A 15,460-nucleotide genomic window follows, 5' to 3' on the forward strand; every position below is an offset into this window, starting at 1 on the left:
CACTGTTGTAAAGTGGGTCTGACATCGGGGTTGGGGGAACCTAAGAAAAGAGGGGATAAAGAATGTATACTACATTGAAACAGATGAGGGAGAGAACTGTTTAAAAGGAATATAGGATTAGGTACTATTTTAATGACAAGATTACAGAAAAAGAAATGCATAGTAAAGTGGACTGTGGACTTGGGAGGGAATTGCATCTCAAAGAATAGAATTTGTTTTTCCTTTTCAATGAGAAAAACGAACTGGGAGGGAGGGATGGCCAGGGAGGAATATATGCAAAAATGAATGAATGGGAAAAATTAAATGGAAATAATATGCTGTAAAAATATATATGTTGCCTTAAAATAATAAAAAATGAAATAAAAAAAGAAAATGAAGATAATTAAATTTTAAAATGCCTAAAGGCATTTGAATAAATTATAAAGACTTTAAAAAAGGGTAGTCAAAGACCAGTAGGAAACAATAAAATTAAATAAGCAACTTCCTCTCACCTTCGGGAACCAATCACTTAGTCACCTTACTTAGTTATGGTGTAATTTTTAAAATTAATGTTTTGAACAGCTAATATATTAACTTAGCTCAAAAATTAGAAACATTAAAAAAATTCCATAGTGGAAAGTTTTGCTCTAAAGATAAAGAGAACATTCTCTAAAAAAGAATACAACATTTTTTTTGCTTGTGTGAATCCTTCAGAACATATTTACTCGTAATGCCAGCTCAAGGTACGTGGTTTGAATTCACCAGCTCCATGGGAGAGAAAGATGAGCCATCTCCCCCAGTGTGATTTACAGCTTCTGAAAACCACTGGAGGGTCAGCTATTGGTTAGTTCTGGTTCGATGATCAGAACAACAACAATGTCAATTTGCTTTCCTTGTTTTCTGAGTGTGATCAAGTATCTTTTCACATATTTAAGAGGCTTTTGTATTCTGTTTCCTGTTTACAGTTTAGTTGGCTCATTTTTATTATTTGTCACTTTCTAAACAGGAAGGGAACTTTCATTTTATCTATGATAGAATCTCATTCTTGATTCTTGTCACTTGCCTCTCCACGTGCTTATGGAACTTTTTTGTTATTGTTTATTTGTTAATGCGTTAAAGTTTCTAAGTAATTTCAGTTCATTTCTTTCTTGGCTTCTGAATTTTGAGACATAGTTTGAAAGTCTCCTCTTCTAGGTAAGAAAGAAATTCTTCTTTTAAGGAGTCCCCATGGACCCTCTTGAAACATCTGTCAATACATTTATGTGGAATGGGATGTCTTCCCCCTTCATGACTCCATGGCAGTGGGGTTGCATGGTTGGGAGACTTCTCCTAAATACTGGGTGTACTTCGACTACAATGCCACATTGGACAGATTCCCTTATACTTAAGCGCCTGCCCTGTGATAGAGGAACATCTGTCCCTTTGCTCTGCATCTGCATTAGCACATGGTCCCTCCAGTGCACACTAATACAAGCACATGCACTTCCATTACAAGTTCAGCTCTCTGCATCGTAGTCAGAATACTGCATCTCCTCTTGCTTTGCTCCTGCTGCCCTATCCCCTACTTCCAACCAGAAGCCCGACAACTGGATTCTTGTTCACTTACTAAAAACCAAAAGCAAAATAAAACCCAAGTCCCTTTTGCCCTTGAGTCAATAGTGACTTAAGAAAGCCAAGCTTGTTTTTTTTTATTATTATTAAATTTTATTAGTTTTAATGAACATTTACAGGGATTTGGGGTTTTCATTCATTGTTGCACTTTTTTCTCCACCCTCCACCCCAGTTTGTTCTTCTTCCCCCGCCATCCGAATGTCTGTTTTAATTGTCCAATTGCCACAGTGCTTGTCAAAGTCAGTTCTGATTAATCTCCTTCGTCAGTGTGTCCCTTGCCATTCCCTATCACTCCTCCCTGAGAGAGACTTCACCCTGATTCATAAGGAAAAGGGGATGGCGTATTCTCTTAGCTACTTCCTGCTGAAAAGGGATGCTGTGGGTTTCAGGGTGAAGATCTTCTCTCACTACTCTAAAGGGCCCCTTTGGCAGTAGGAAACACATAGACTATTATGGAGATTGATTTTGGAATTTAGATGCACTATTGTTAATTGTGCTTAGCCATACGTGTTCATATCCTTGAAGATGTATCATGGGGGGGTTGCAACCTAGAAGACACAAATTTAACTAACAAGTTATAAGTACATGAGTCAAAAATTATGGAAAAGTAAAAGAAAAGATTCTTTCATTGTTTTACAAACCCTCCCCCAGGTCCCCTCCACCATGGAGCCATCGCTCTAGACTCCTGTGATGACAGAAATACCTCATCACATATCTCTTTTAAACAGTTTTCTCCCTCCTCTGTTTCAGTGCAATATACATTATTGAACCCATCTTACTCAGTCTCTCCCCAACCCCGAGGTCAGTCCCATTCTACAACAGTGGCATCATGTAATATTTGTCCTTTTGTGACTGGGATATTTCACTCAGCATAATGTTCTCCAGAGTCAACCATTTTGAATAATATTGCATGAGTTCCTTGTTTTTCAATGCAGCATAGTATTCCATTGTGCGAATATACCACAGCTTCTCTAGCCATTCGTTTGTTGATGGGCACTTAGGTTGTTTCCAAATCCTTTCTGCCTGGCATTGTTCATGAAATTCCTTAAAACTCAGGAAGCATAAACAGATCAAACCTTCAGAGGGATCACTTGCGCATTCACTGCCATTGAGTTGGAACCAACCTGAAGCTGACCGTCCAGTGGATTTTCTGAGGCTGTAAACTGCATAGGAGGAGATCGTCCATCTTTCTTCCATGGATAGAATAGTGGATTTGAACAGCCAGAGAGGCACTGCTTTGGATTAGTGGTGTAACTCCTGACAGACTCCACTACTAGAGTTCCCTTCCTGAAGCACAGCCTTTGTGGATTCTCACTTCTGTCACTGAGGTTGGTTAGGCGAGTTTATTAGCCATGTAGGCATACAGAGGTCTGTACACAGAACATTGCCAAGCTTTTTTAAAGGCTCTCCGAACACCATCTTGAAATTCTTTGCATTTTTCTTAATGAGTTCTGCTGGAAAATACACCAAGTGTTGGGGACTTGGATCTCAGTTCACCTGGAATCTCACACCTTCCCCTGTTTATCCAGAATGGATTCTCAGTAGTATGCTCCCCTGGACCACCGAGTATCCCTGGTGACACGTTACACAGGGGACTGATGGAGGAGTTGTAGGATGGGAGTGCAGGGTCCCATGTTTTACTGCTGTCCTCCTGAGTGAGGATGCATGGAAGGCATTCTAGAACACTCTCTCAGTTCAGGTAAATAACATGTCCTTGTGCAGAGGTTTCAAAACCCTTGGGTACTGCTGGGAGCTTGGGTGTTGACAGTGGTCTGTGATAGGCTACAAACCTAAAGGCTGTTGGTCCTCACACTGTGGAAGAAAAAGGTCTAGCGGTGTGTTTCTATAAAGATCACAGCTAAGCAAGATAGATTGAACGATCTGATCAGACACTGTATTGTAATTCATGTTACAGGACAAAAGTGCACTAATGTTTGACAAACCAATATGCTTCGCAAACCCATATAACAATATTTAAAAAGCAAGGATGGGGAGAGGTCATCTCACACACTTTGAACATAGTATTAGGAGGGAACAGTCCCTAGAAGGACATCGTGCTTAGCAGAGGGTCTGCCAGAAGAGAGGAAGACCCTCTGCAAGATTGGGGGGAAATCACATAAAAGAAGTGCCCATAAAACAGTTCTGCTCTGTAACATGTGGGATTGTCCCAAGTTGTAATCAACCTGCTAGTAGCAGGTTTCAGGTTTGGGGCCCTATCAGTCTGTCCTGAGTATGGATGGCAGACTCCTGGGGACCCATGATACCTGGCTCAGTGTTCCCACACCTGTCCTGGCTGGGTGTGGTGCATCTGTCAGTTCTGCTGTTAGCAGGAACCTGACACTTCACAGACCTACATACTCTGGTCTCGAGCCTCCAGGGCAGAGGGGCTTGTGGGAACCTGGGAGGAGCTGCATTTGCTCCCCACCCACACACCATCCAGGATCCCTGTGTCTGGGAGACCCTGTCTTCCTCCTTCTGACCTTTCAGTTTCTGGCTGAGTTTACCTCTTTTGTCTAGTTTGAAGAACCGTCCTCGAACGACCTACAAAATACGAATTATGTAATTTGTGATTCGATGTTTTTGCACGAGATGAATGTTCCTGTCTTTCCATTTATAGATATCTTTGTACATTATTTGAAAAGAAAAAAAAAAGATCTAGAAGCACTGATGGGGTAGTCTGCAGAGCGGTACTGAAAATCAGCATGCCCATCATTGTGTGAGAGAACGATGGGCAATCTTCTCTCGCGTGATTTGCAGCCTCTGAAAACCCACTGGAGGGCCAGCTATGAGTTGGTTCCAAATCGACAAAAATAAGCTTGAGTTGATTTTATTTTTTATAAGTCTGTACATTATAAGAAAAAAATGCAAAATTGAGATGCTAATTACTTAACTCTATATTATCATTATTATTATTCCGAATAGCATTAAATAGAAAATAAAAATCTTGAAAAGTTGAGAGTCACCATGGGAGAGAAGAGCTTCTTCATAGTTTGATACCTTGGAGTCATTGCCGTCAAGTAGGAAACAACTCACAGCTGACCCTCCAGCAGGTTTTCAGAAGCTGTAAGTCACACTGGTGGAGATGGCCATCTTTCCTCTGTGGAATTGCTGATGGACTTGAACCGCGAGAGGTGCATGGCCTTTTGGCTAGCAGCATAGCTCACTTCACCATTGGAGCATCCTTCAGCAGTACCATTTCCTATTCTCTATCTTCATTTCACTATGTACCCTGTCAATTCTGAAGCTTGCCCTGAGTAAACTACTCAGCCTAACAAATGCAATGAGCTCCTAAGATGGATTTAAGGCTGGCATCATTCTTTTCTGCTTTATCCTGAGTTACCGTCCTCTTTCTCTCTCTGTGTGTATGTGTGTGTGTGTGTGTTGGTGTAATTCTAGTGGACACGTCACTTTCTCTCTCTGTCTCTCACTATTCTGGCTCTTTCTGCCATTTACACCCAAAGAAACATTCCGTCATTTTCAAGGTCCAGTACAAACGGATGGATGCTACCTGGGTCGCTGAATGTTGTCTGAACTCCAATTTTTCCTAAACAGACCCCCAGACAAACACCCCTAAATGTACTTGTGGCCTCACAGTCCCCACATAGATGGCATTAACTTTGGCTTTCCTTCTATCCAGCATAGCCTAAGCCCAGTATGTATTGTGGTTTAGCTGTGTACCCCTGAGATGAAAGCGACACAGAGCTGACCCTTCCCTGGGTTTTCAGAGACAGTTAATGGCACAGTTTGAGACTGTCCATTTTTCTCCCAAAATGTAGCTGGAGAATTTGAACCACTGAGAAGAATGGGAATTCCAGAATGCTTAATTGCACTCATGTGAGGCCTATAACAGGAAGAGTTGTCTGAATATAACAAGGGAGGAACACTGCTTGGTTTACTATCAGAAAAGGTCTATATCAGTGTTAGATCCTCTCTTCATATCTATTCAAACTGTATACAGGAGCAAATCATTCAGGAAGCTGGACTTTATGAAGAAGAATGTGGCATCAAATTTAGAGGAAAACTTATTGATAACCTGTGTTACTCAGACCACACCACATTGGCTGTAGAAAGTGAAAAGACTTGAAGCATTTACCAAAGAGGATCAATGACTATAGCCCTCAACACAGATTCTATCTCAACAACCAGAGGCAACACTGTGATAGATGGACAAAAGACTGAAGTTGTCAATGATTTCATTTTACTTGAATCTACAATCAACACTCATCACTCATGGTAGAAATAGTCAAGAAATAAAATAAATGTTGCATTGGGTAAAACTGCAGTCAAGGACCTCTCTAAAGTTCTAGAGCAAGACTGTCTAAAGACCAAGATGTGCCTGATCTAAGCTATGGTATTTTCAATTGCTTTGCATGCAAATGAAAGCTAGACAATGAATAAAGGTGACCAAAGAAGAATTGATGCCTTTGACTTGTGGTTGCTGGTGGAGAGGACTGACTAAGTAAGGCCTGCCAAAAGAACAAACAAACCTGTCCTGGAGGAAGTGCAATCAGGGTGCTCCTTAGAGAACAGGTTGGTAAAACATCATCTTAAATACTTTGAGCATAGTCAGGAGTTGACAGCCTTTGGAACAATGTATCATGCTGGGAATAACAGAGGGCCAGCTGAAAAAAAGGAAGGAAGACTGTCAACAAAATAGACTGCCAGTGTGACTGCAGCAGTGGGCCTGAGCATAGTGAAGATTGTGAGGAAGGCACAGGATGGGTCAAGGTTCAGATCTGTTGTTCACAGGTTCGCTATGAATCACAGTTGACGGCACCCACTGGCAGGTGCAGTCCAGCAAATAGTTTACTATGATTCATACAGCTAATCTTTGTGACTCCTGCACAATGATCGAGTGGGAATATGCATATAAAGGCCCTTGTAGCCCACCAAGCGGAGTGGACATCGTGCTGATGATTCATATAAGGTGCATGGAATCCTGTGGGGATGGAAACACAAATAAAGATGTATGGAATCCTAAAGTGAGGATTGGTCAGTTTGCCATTCTTCAAGGCTTAAATGCAGAGTGGGGGACCTGACTGCCAACAAGAAGACAGAAGAAAACTGTGCCCTTTGGGCCTGGATCCCTGAGCTGACAACATCTTAGATACTGGAGATAGAGAATTATTACACCACAGCTGATGAGAGGCAGAGAGCAGCACAAGCAGTGAAGAAGAGGCAGAAGGATCAGGAAATGGGCAGGAAATGGCATGGGGGCTTCCTAATCCATGGGATGAAAGAGCGGAGCACCTTCCGGGTGAGGTTTACTGGTATAGCGAGGTGTCTCCCAGCACTTATTAGAGAACAAAAGGGTTCTGTTACACTTGTATGGAAAAAGCCAGATAGCTGGCCAGGAGGCCTGCCTTCGGCCACAGCTGAGAAGGGGCTGTCCTAACAGAACTGTATCCTGAGTAATTTCTGATCCTGAATTTTTTTCCCCCCAATGAACTCGTGAGGGTCGGGGGAGGTAGGGAGGAAAATGTGCAACAATGAATGAATGAAAATTCAACTTTTCTGTAAACGTTTTTTAAAATCACAATTGAAAAAAAACCTCCACATTCCTAAGTATTTGTGAGTTCTGTCTGACTACAGCCATGAATTACCAAACTCAGCAGGGAAACAGAAAGGGCCCTGGGAAAGATGACTGTAGAACTGGCTAAAAAAAGGAAATGCTAGAAAGGTAGAATTTCTACAGAAATCTACCTCAGGCCGATGCTTACAGTGATTATATCTCTCTTCTTGAAGTTATAGTGTTACATACCTCTCCTTCCTGAAGCTGGACATCAGACACCTCTGCCACATCTGTCTTACACTGTTGTTGTTAGGTATTGTTGATTTGACTATGATGTTATGAACAGCCAAGGTGAACCTTGCCCCATCCTGTGCCATCCTCATCATCTCTGACATACCAGAGCCACTGTTGAAGTCACCATGCCAATCCATCACATTGGGGGTCTTCTTCTCCTCACTGACTCTCTGTCTTTCCAAGCATGATGTTGCTGTCTTGAGGAATGCCTCGCCTAGCTACATGTTCAAAATATGAAAGACAAAGTTTTGCCATCTTTGCCTACAAGAAGCACTGGCTGCACCTTTTCCAGGAGGTAGCTATGCAAATAAAAACATAATAAGATAACAGTATACACTCCTTGTTTTTATGTACTGTAGAGTCAGAAATAACTCACAGGTGACTCTCCAGCTGGTTTTCAAGTATAGAAAATCACAAGTGGGAGAATGTGTATCCTCTTGCGGAGCAGCTGATGGATTCAAACCGAGTGCCTTCAGGGTTGCAGTGCAGCTCCTTACCCGTAAGCCACCAGAGATTCCTACAGACTTGTTGTTGTGTATCCTCAAGTTCTGCATATGCCAGGGATGTGTCCTATCTCCATATCTTTTCAACCTGTATGCAGAACAGTTATCTGAGAGGCTGGGCTCTATAAGGAGAAGTGTGGTGTCAGGATTGGTGGAAGATCTATTAACAATCTGCGTTATGCAGATGACACACCCCTGCTTGCTAAAACTGAGGAGGACCTGAAATGCTTGCTGCAGAAGGTCAAGGACTGCAGCCTTCAGTATGGATTGAGGCTCAATGTCAAGAAGACAAATATTCTCACCACTGGACAATCGGCAGCATCAGGATGGATGGTGAAGAGATTGAGATTGTTAACAACTTTAGTCTGCTTGGCTAGCCAGGAAATAAAAAAAACATATTGCTATGGGAAAGTCTGCTGTTAGGGACCTCTCCAAAGTACTGAAGAGCAATGGTGTCACTCTGGAGTCTAAGGTGTATACGATACAGTCTTTGCAATCACTTGTTATGCATCAGAGAGTTGGACAATGGCTAGGGAGGATAGGAGAATTGATGCCTTTGAGCTGTAGTGCTGGAGAAGAGTATTGAGGGTACCATGGACTGCCAAGAGAACAGATTAATACTGGAGAGGGTTAAACCAGGCTGCTTCTTGAAGGCAAGGATTCTGGGGCTTCGTCTGATGTACTTTGGACATGTTATAAGGAGAGACAGGTCCTTGGAGAGGGACATCATACTTGGGAGGGTGGAAGGATGGTGCAAGAGGGGAAGGCCCTCTGAGAGGTGGATTGATTCAGTGACTGGGGTAATCAGAGGCAGTGCGATTGGCACAGGACAGAGCAGGGTTTTAGGCTGTTGTACATGGGTCACTATGAGTCACAAGCAACTCGATGGCACATAACAACAACAACAACAACCCTCAAGTCAAATCAATTCACTCCTAATGTTTGATAACCGTCAAGTCAGAACCAACCCATAGCTGACCCTCTAGAGGGTTTTCAGAGGCACAGGAGGAGATGGCCCATCCCTCTCCCGAGAAGCAGCTGGTGTATTCAAACCATGTGCCTTCAGGATTACAGTATAACTTCTTACCACTAGGCCACCAGAGTTCTATAGATTCATTAGAATGGCTAAAATTAGATTGAAGAATCATACCAAGTGTTAATAAGTATATGGAAGAAATGGAACTCTCGTACACTGCTGGTGGAAATGTAAAATGGTCCAACCACTTTGGAAAACTGACTCACACTTTCTTAAGAGTTAAATGTATTTCTGCCACGTGACCCAGCCACTCCAGACTTCGCACCCCCTCCCCCTGGCCATCAAGTCCATTTTGACTTGCACTGACCTTTCAGTTAGCAGCCTGACATGACACACTGAGCCACCAGGACTCCCTGACCTTAGGATTATTGTCATTGTTGTTATGTGCGCTGTCGAGTCACCTGCAACCCATAACAACACTATCTATGTATAGCAGCTCTAAACCCTGCCTGTCCTGAGCCAGTCTCACAAATTCTGACACACCAACTCCCTTTGCCCCAGTCACTGAATAAATCCATCTCATCCAGGGTCTTCCTCTCTTGCGCTGTCCCTCCACTCTTCCAAGCATGATGTCCTCCCCCAAGGATTGGTCCTCCTGGCCATGTGCCCAAAGTATGTGAGACAGAGCTTCAAAATCCTTGCCTCCGAGGAGAGATTTGGATTCACCTTCTCCAAGATAGACCTATTTGTTTTCTTGGCAGTCCAGGATATGTTCAAGACTCTTCTCCAGCACCACAACTCGAAGGCATCGATTCTTCTTCTGCCATTCGTACTCACTGTCCAGCTCTATGATGCATTGCAATTGTGAAGACCATAGCCTGGATTAGGCTCCTCATAGTCTCTAGGCTGACACTGTTGCTCTTCAGCACTCTGGAGAGGTCCCTGACAGCAGATTTTCCCAGTGAAATTTGTCTTTTGATTTCCTGACAGCTGGTGTTAAGAGTGTTGATTGTGGAGCTGAGCAAGCAGTAATTATTACCAACTTCAGTCTCTTCTCCATTACTCAATACATATAAAAGCATATGTCCACAAAGACTGAGATTTCTAGCGGCACTGTGGTAAAGCATCTGTTAGCTCACCAAACGGTCAGTAGTTCTGACCCACAAGCCAGTGGGAGAGAGAATATGAGACAGTCAGCTCCCACAGACTTACAGCCAGGGAAGTCCTGTAGGGTAGATCTTGGTCCCATGGGGTCGCGAAGGATTGGAACTGACTCAACTACAGTGGGTTTTTACCAAAGACTTAACACTATCATTCACAGCAGCTTTATTTGCAATAGCCCAAATTGAAAACAGTATCATCTGTTAATGAGTGATTAGATAAATTATGATAACACACAGAAACACAAAGGAATGGATAACTACTACTTCAACTTGGAAAAACTTGAAAATGAGTATTGTAGTGTACCATCAATTTGGAACTGACTCATAGGTGATCCTCCACCAGGTTTTCAGAGGCAGAAGATTGTCCATCCTTCTTCTCTAGAGCAGCTCGTGCATTTGAGCCTAGTGCCTTTAAAACTACAGCACAGCACCTTACCACTCCCTAAACTATGTATACTGAATGATAACAGACCAAGGGGAGAAAAAAAAATACACACTATATGATCCAATTTAATTAAAATTCTAGAAAGTGCTAACTCCTGGAGAGTGACAGGAAGAATCTGACTCTTGGGCAATAGCAGAGGAAGGACGGCTGAAGGGGTGACTAAAGGTCACAGAAGAACATTTGAGGGCTTGGGCATGACAGATATGTTCATTATTTTATTAGCTGTGATAGTTGAATTGACGTACATTCATTAAAACTTGATAAACTGGATTTTATGTATGGCCAGATTAACAAATGTAAACTATACAACCATGTTGTTATGTGCCGTTGAGTCGCTTGCGACTCATAGTGAACCTATGTACAACAGCCCTAAACTCTGCTGTGTCAATCGCGCTGTCTCGACACTCCCATCCTGATTACCCCAGTCACTGAATCAATCCACCTCATAGAGAGCCTTCTCCTCCTGTGCTGTCCCTCCACCCTCCCAAGCATGATGTCCCTCTCCAAGGACCGGTCTCTTCTTACAACATGTCCAAAGTATGTTAGATGGAGCCTCAGAATCCTTGCCTCCAAGGAGCGCCCAGTTTAACCCTTTCCAGGATGAATCTGTTTGTTTTCCTAGTAGTGCATGGTACCCTCAATATTCTTCTCCAGCACCACAACTCAAAGGCATCAATTTTCCTTCTATCCTCCTTAGTCAGTTTCCAGCTCTCTAATGCATAACAGTGATTGTAAAGACCATGGCCTATATCAGATGCACCTTAGTCTCCAGAGAAACACCACTGATCGCTCTCCAGTACTTTGGAGAGGTCCCTAAGAGCAGACTTTCCCATGGCAATACGCCTTTTAATTTCCTGGCTAAATCTATCGGGTTATTTTTAAAAATAATCAAGCTCCAGGTTAAGCACAGGGATAGCTATAGTTTCAGGTGTCAGAGTCTGGAAGCCCTCCCTGATCCTGTCCCACATTTGCCAGGCAGGGCTGCTGCGAGAAGTGAAGGGGGCACATCTGACCTCTCTTACACTCCAGGAAAAACCAAGACCCTTTCAGGTTCTCAGAGCGTTTTTCTTTCAGGGGAAAGAGCCTTCCCTAACTCTTAGCCTAGACCCAGACAAATAAATGAACAGCTACATAGCATTTGATATGCTCCAGGCCCAGTGCCAAGGGCTTTGTAAGCATTAACTGCAAACCACCTGCATGAGATAGATAGGAGTATTTCCTCCATTTCAGTTAGGGAAACTGGGGACAAAGGCAATACTTCCCCTGAAGAGCTTAAAAATCTATTAGGTGGTAAACCCCAGTTTAAATTCTGATCTGTCTGATGACAAGACTCTCAGAAAAATCAACCTTAAATAAACTAGTTCTTTCAATTATTTTAAGCAAGTACCAAAAAACACACAGTTAATCTTAAAGTAATGAATGACCACAAAGAAGATCAATATTGTTATTACAACTATAAAATTGTCAACACTTAAATGTATTAATATTACCTAAAACTCAGTGTATGTTTATATTCTCCTAATTGCCTCAAAAATGCTTTTATTTTTTTACATATTTTTATCAAGACACAAAATGTTGATAAACTTCAACAATAAAACAGCAAATAATTAAATTAAAAATGGTTAAAAGACCTGAATTGAAATGTCACCAACATCATGTGCAAGATGACAAGAACTATATGAAAATGTTCACATATCACATATGTTTAGGAAATTGAAAGCTAAAACAAGGAAGTTTCATTGTACACATAATTGAATTGTTAGTATCCAAAATACTGACAATACTAAATCCTAGAGTAAGTGTGAGAAGTAGGATTCTCATTTTATCTGGTAGGAAAGTAAAAACATATAGCACTTTGTATGACAATTTAAAAAATTCTTATAAAGTTAAATATATAACAAATGCTTTTACTTTTTAAAATGGAAAGACTTATTTTGTTAAAATTTTTCTTTTTTAAAAAATTTTATGTCCAACCACAAATGAATGGATTGAGAAATTATGGTACATTCATAAAATGGAATACTCTGCACCACACACGAGCAATGATTTTGTAAATTATTACCTAACTTGGGAGGGACTGGAGAGCATTACTGCGTGAACTAACTCTGTCCCACAAGGATAAATATTGTATAAAACCATTATTGTAAAATGAGTATAAGAATCCAAGAGGGGTGGAAGAGGCTGGAAGCAGAGGAATGTGTATGTGTAGGGAGAGGGGGGCATTAATCAGCGGGTTGTACAATTTGATGGGTGGGGGTGGTGAGGGAAATTGAAAGAATTTGTTCAAATTTGTATTAGAATTTTATACATAAACTAGTAGAAAATTTTAAAAAGAATTTAAAAAATGCTTTTAGAGTCAATGTCTTTGAATCACCGAAATCTTCACACATTTTATTTGTGTAATGTAACCATTAATTTCTTTCAGCCTAAAAAAGTAAATACAATGGAGTAATATTTGTTCATTGCACATTTTAATTTTAAACCATATCTGCTGTCAAGGAACTTTTAAGAGTGCTAAATAGCAACGCTATCAGTATAGAGACTAAGGTGCACCTGATCCAGGCCATGGTCTTCTCAATTGCTTGCTATGTATCTAAGAGCTAGGCAATGACTAAGAATGCCAGAAGAATAATTGATGCCTTTGTGTTGTAGTGCCGGGAAAGAGTATTGAACATACCATGGATTGTCATGAGAACAAACAGATCTGTTCTGGAGACTGTGAAACCACACTGCTTCCTGGAGACAGAGATTTTTGAAGCTTCATCTGACATATTTTAGGCATGTTGCCAAGAAAGACCAGTCCTTGGAGAATGACATCATGCTTGGAGAGCAAGGGGGTCAGTGAAGGAGGGAAGAAAAGACCCTGGATGAAATGGATTGACACAATGGCTATGGCAATGGGGTTAGGTCTGTTAGAGATGGTGAGGTTGGTTCAGGAGCCACTGTTCATACAGTTGCTATGAGTTGTAGTCAACTTGCTGGCACATAATAACAACAACAGCAACAACACTGGCTGCGTGTTTTGAAAGATGGAGATGTTAATATTTTCTTCTACCTTTCTTCCTTTACTTAATTTTTTTGTATAGTGGGGTTTTATTACATCTTAGATATGTAACAAACATATTCTTCACAGGTTTGTTTTTTTTTTTTTTTGGTTGGTTGTCATATTTTAAAATTGTGATTTGAATAAAGGTTTACAGATAATAATTTTTAGCAATCTGCCCAATCATTCACACATATTTTGTTCCATAATATTAATTACAATCCACAACATCTAATCATCCATTGATTATATATAGTCCTTCTCTTTACTCATCTGATTTAGGGTCTGTTGTCTATCAATTAATTTTCTACTCCCCCACAGCCCACTCCCCTGACTCCATAAATACACAAGATTGATTGTCTCCATATGTAAACTTACCTCCAGCATTTTATAATAGATGAGACAGTCTGTTTTAAGTCTACATTTAAGTAGTTTAAACACTCATCAGCATTTCTGTCCTACTTTTTTGTTGCTGTTGATTTTTTAGCCATACGTTCTCCATTTCCAAGTTCTTTATTGTTATTTGTCTCTTAATTTGCTGGATTGTGTTATATGTTAGTTTTTTTCTCAATACAAAGCTCATGAGTGCCGTGTTTCCTTTGTATTATTCTATTTTTTTTTTTCTGTGTGTGTGTGAGAGTACCGTCAAATCAGATCTGATTGGTACAGGAGGAGATTGTCCCTCTTTTTCCCGGCAGAGCATCTGGTGGATTCGAACCGTGAGCCTCTGGGATTGTAGTTGCAGCTCCTTGCCACTAGGCCTGTGGGCTTTAAACTTGTATTGTATTTTGGCTGGGGCTAACTCTGCTTTCCCTCAGGACCTTAGCATTCTGGGACTGAATGTTGCACTGAGAAATTGGACTTCTTTTCCTCCCTTAGTGTTGTCTTTTCTTCTTCTTAAAGAGTCTCAAGTGACTCCTTTTCTTTGAATTTTAAAGAGGTGAGAGTAGCTGGGTGCTGAGCATTGCTACGTGAAATCTTCCTGAAATGGGGCGTGCCCTTTTGGCCTACAAAACTATTTTTTTCTTTATGTCATGGCACTTCTTGCACCTTCTTTTCACTTTCTGTTTCATGTGCTGTGTTCTTGGTATCAAAGATCTAACTATTCAAAGCTGTGATTGTTTTGTATGTCTCTCCTAACAGATTCTTTCCAGTTGACTTAATCTTGGTCTCTTTTCATCACTATTCTTGGAGCTTAAATCAAGACTTTCCTGTATTAAAGTATTCTTATTGTCAGTAAGATCTATTCTGTGGCTTCCTCTAATTTACTTTTTCTATAATCACATTTTCATAGTTTTCAACTTATTACTTTAGGTTGGCAATCTTTTTCTTTTCAGTTTTAAAACTGTCTTTTCTCAGATTTTATTGACTGCATTTTTTATCGTGATTTTAGCAAATGTGTACAGAAAAGTTGGATTTTTATTCATTCATTAATACATTTTCCTCCCTACCTCCCCCCAGTTCACTTTAAAAAAATTCATTGTTGCATAATTTCCTCCTTTCCCCCACCCCTCCCACAGTTCACACTGCTATGCATCTCTCTCTCTCATATCTATCTATCTATCTATCTATCTATCTATCTATCTATATCTCATGGTTGCTGTAATGCTAAACACTGTGAAACTGATGTGTCAAATGCGATAATGATTACTCCTGGTGGGCAGTGTTTGGTGGAGGTCCCTGCTTGGAAGCAAGAGTGGCATCCACTTCAGAAACAGCTTAAGCAGTATTCATTAGCTATCCCTTCTTTCTTAATGTCTGCCCAACCCTGTCAGTAGTGCTTTATTACAATGGTATTATACAATATTTGTCCTTTTGTGACTGAGCTATTTCACTCAGCATAATCTGACATTATTTTTTAATGAAGTTGCTTCAGGGTGTAAACCAGTGGTAATGTGTTTCCTTCTGTTTAAAGAATCATAGTTTATTTTAGT

Source organism: Elephantulus edwardii, unplaced genomic scaffold (genome assembly GCF_000299155.1).
Source record: "Elephantulus edwardii isolate Elephantulus edwardi_28Jun2011 unplaced genomic scaffold, EleEdw1.0 scaffold00051, whole genome shotgun sequence".
In the NCBI taxonomy this organism is placed as follows: Eukaryota; Metazoa; Chordata; class Mammalia; order Macroscelidea; family Macroscelididae; genus Elephantulus; species Elephantulus edwardii.